Here is a 4,301-nt window from a genome sequence, read left to right as displayed (position 1 = left end):
ATATATATATATATATATATATATATATATATATATATGCATATACTCTATATATCGTTTATTTAAATAACTGTATATGTGTGCGTGTGTAAAAATGTGTCTGTATGTATGTCTGTAGTACTATCGATAGTTGCACACGCACACACACACACACAGACACACACACACACACACACACACACACACATACACACATACACGCATGCGTGCACACACTCATGGCTATGAAGCTTTTTTATCTTTCTGTAGAGTATATTATTTCTTGTTAGGCTTTATCCATTTCCTATTGAGGGTTTCTGTTTTTGTTTTTGTTTTTTTATTTCATCTGATATTGTTCTTCGTTTGTTCTACGCACACATCTACCTACACCTTTCACTCAAAGATATTTATCCACACATTCACATACAAATGATTGCATATTTAGATTGAAATGTAAGTACATGTGTCACTCTTACCCTTCTCACCTTTCTGTCTTTCCCCTCTCCCCTTTTCTCCTCCTCCTCTCTCCCTCTCCCTGTTTTGCTATATCCAGGCTCTCTCTTATTCCTCCCCTCTCTCTTTTCCTCTTCTCCTCTCACTCAATTCCTCTTTTATGCTTTTTACCTCTTTACTCTTTTCCCCTTCTTCTCTCTGTCTCTTCCCACCTCTTCCCTCTTTCTTTTCGCCCCTCCTTGCTCCCTCTCTCTTTGTTCATTCTCCTCTCTCTCTCTCTTTTCCTTCTCTCTCTCTTTTCCTTCTCTCTCCCTCTGTTGTACTCTCCCCACTCTCTCTTCCTTCTCTCCCCTCACTCAATTCTCTTTCTTTGTTGTTTTTACCTATCCTCCTTTCCCTCCTCTTCTCTGTCTCTCCCCAACTCTTCCCTCTCTCTTTTCACCTCTCCCTTCTCTTTCTTTTCATCTTGCCCTCTTCCTATCGTTTCTCCGTCTTTCTCTTATTCTGCCTTTCTCTCTAGTTACATCGATGTTACTCTATAACGTATTGTGTACTTACTTTAGTATTCAATTGTTATTCTGTTATTAAGGTTGTAGTTTAAACTGCAATATTTGTCGAGTATATGTTCTTATATTCTATTACGCTGCTTTTTGTTATCATTATCAATTATTTCAATAAGCTGCAGTTGAGGCTTTTGTTGTTTAGCTCCCGGGTCAGATTAATCAAAGGTTTTCCAACCACAAGCATTCCATCGTTTTTATATATGTAGAAGTACACTTTTCAAAGAGTTCTTCAATTTTTGCATTGACAGAATGTGATCTGAGGTAATTTAGTTGCTATTGCCATGAAGTGCAGTTATCACTCTGAGCCTCAGTCGATACCTTATTCATATGATATCACCATGTTATGTTATCAACGTGTGGTGTTGCTGTAGATACTAACTCTTCATTGTTAACATTTCATTATGGGTTATCGTTATTTTGTGAGAATAGAAGATTATATATCGTGTAAATCTTAGAATATGGGATTAAATGGAATGGAATAAATAGAAACAATATCGTTAAATCTTAGGTTTTTGTTGGTGAGACGATACTTCGCTTTGCTCCTTTGTAATAAATAAGACAAGGAGATCACAGCAAGAATTAACAAAGGAAAAGAAAGATAATCTTTTGTAAAAGACATTTTAATATCACTTTCACTCAGAGACACTCCTTCACATGTTACGATGACTCACGAAGTCCTGTTCTTGCTTCAATAAATTGTTGGATTCTGAGATGAAATGAGTATAAAATATTTTCAGGCAATCTCAGAATATCTCAAAATATGGGAATAAAGTCTAAGAAGAAGGGAATCATGTCATCATTCTTTCCGTTGTCTGTGTATTCCAGGTATAGGAAACCTTTATGGAGAAGTAGGCCACGTATGACAAGGTTACTAAAAAAATCCAAGGTAATCTTTAGTTGGCGTACCATTCACAAATTTCCGCGAGTCGCAGTTTGCCCATCCCTAGATTCTTTCTACGACTAACTAGATGAAAGTTTCTTCACCAATGGCATCCAAGAACTGCAACACCGATGGAAGAAGTGTGTAGACCGCAAGGAGACCTATGCTGACAAATAAACTTCATCCGGTCACATTACGTTAGTATATCTTGCTCTACCTATGAACTCTTAAGCTGACCCTTGTACGCATGTGTTTCTCCACACTGAGTTATATTCTGCCTGTCAGAGTAAAATTCATTTCTGATCGTCAATCATCTCCCTTGATGTCCATGTTCCTCATCAAGAAGTAATTATTTTACTTCGATTAAGAAATATATCTCTTCAGCTATTAACCTTTCTTGTATTTTCCACAGAAAACAGTACACGAATGACAAGCGAGTTCTTAAAAATAATTCGGTAACGTGAATTGCTATAATGGCTAAATAAATCCGACGTTTCAAGCATTTGTCATCCTTTTGAGAGAAAGAGAAAGGATATATAGTTTTGCCACCAAAGTCACAATATTCTTTTCTACTCTAGGCACAAGGCCCGAAATTTTGGGGGAGGGAGCCAGTCGATTAGATCGACCCCAGTACGCAACTGGTACTTAATTTATCGAGCGCGAAAGGATGAAAGGCAAAGTCGACCTCGGCGGAATTTGAACTCAGAACGTAAAGACAGACGAAATACCGCTAAGCATTTCGCCCAGCGTGCTAACATTTCTGCCAACTCGCCGCCTTATCACAGTCACAATATTGAGATATGCTAAGACTTCAGTTGCTCAATTACTCACAGTAACAGAATCCTATGTTTCAAGCAGTTCGCCTCCTTCTGAGAGGAAATGAGAATACATAGCTTTCTCGCATTCGTCACAACAGTTGTCATATGTTAGGCTTGTAGTTACTTAGTAACACACAATAACAGAATCTGAAGTTTCAAGCATTGCCCTTTTTCAAAGAGAGAGAGAGAGAGAGAAAAAAGAAAACGAAGATATAATTTTGGTTACAACATGGTGGACATATTATGGAACAGTAGTTGCACATTTCGCCCCTTTCGTCTTATTCTTTACAACAACAAAATCATTCTTTCTCTAGCAGATCTAAACTGGAGAAACATACCTATTGATTTCTACATATCAAACATTCGTGTCCTACAGTTTCTCTGTCATAGAAATAAATAATTCCATTACTTGTCATCTTGAGATAAATTTTATTCGCCAATGCAATGTTTATATTATAGCTAACGTCGCGCCATAATTCTCAATGTTCATTCAGTTCAGGTGTTTTACATTATATAGCTGACCCATGAGCGTTGTTATTTGTCGATATCTTGATTTTTGTTTTATTTTATTCCTCGATAATTGATTTTTTTTTTCATTATTTTTTTTTATTTTTCATTTTTTCTTTTTTTCATTTCTTTGATTTTTTTTTTTTTTCTTTCAGAGCGAACAAAATATCAGTTCTTTATTCAAGAAACAAACTGTAGGAAACAAGCCAACCAAGACTAAAGAATTTTTCCTGACCTTTACACAGTTATTCTTACAGTGTCTCGCTGGTATGCAATAGCATATCTGATTGAAACTCACACGCAGCCACAAAGGCACATTCACAGATAGACCTATATAGATATATACTTACATGCATAAACACATACACATTATACACACATATATTCATTCATACGCTATATGTGTGTGTGTGCGAATATGTTTAAACACATGCATACATACACGCATTCATAGATTTACACATAAATTCATACATAATATACATTGCATAAATTCATACATACATAAATACATACACACATAGATAAATACATACATTCATACATATATATACATAAATACATACATACATACATTTATACCTCATACATACATATGTATACACATACATATATACATGCACAAATATATACATACGTACGTATACACATACATACATACATACATACATACATACATACATACATACATACTTTGCATCGCATTAACATCACATTTCATTAGTATGAGTTGCCTTAAAACTTCGATTAAACATGGCGCTTGCCGAAGAATATTTGCAGAGCATTCGAGTTGAAATGTGAAGATGTGAAACATGTTTGCCCTCAGGAGAACTGGCCTTACGCTGTACGGTATTTGATAGACTTAGCCACATTCACGTGGCCATGTCTTTGCTGAAGACGAAAAATCACGATGAATCACTGTGGCGAGCAAAGGGCAGAATGCATCATGTTAGCAAGTGACAGTGAAGAGGAAATAATTCCATTACTTCATGCCGAATCCTTCAGAGGGCGAGAGAATGAGGAAGTTTACAAATTGATGTAGTAGTAGTAGTAGTAGTAGTAGTAGTAGTAGTAGTAGTAGTAGTAGTAGTAGTGGTGGTG

The 4,301-nt window shown here is 36.1% G+C and overlaps 1 pseudogene; it reads right to left on the bottom strand.

Annotated features, from left to right (window-relative positions):
* LOC128249350 (probable cyclin-dependent serine/threonine-protein kinase DDB_G0292550) overlaps nt 1-4,301 on the bottom strand; it is a 79,795-nt pseudogene that overhangs the window by 1,252 nt on the left and 74,242 nt on the right.

This window comes from Octopus bimaculoides, chromosome 14, assembly GCF_001194135.2.
Source record: "Octopus bimaculoides isolate UCB-OBI-ISO-001 chromosome 14, ASM119413v2, whole genome shotgun sequence".
Taxonomy (NCBI): Eukaryota; Metazoa; Mollusca; class Cephalopoda; order Octopoda; family Octopodidae; genus Octopus; species Octopus bimaculoides.
This window is presented reverse-complemented; position numbering and strand designations above follow the sequence as displayed.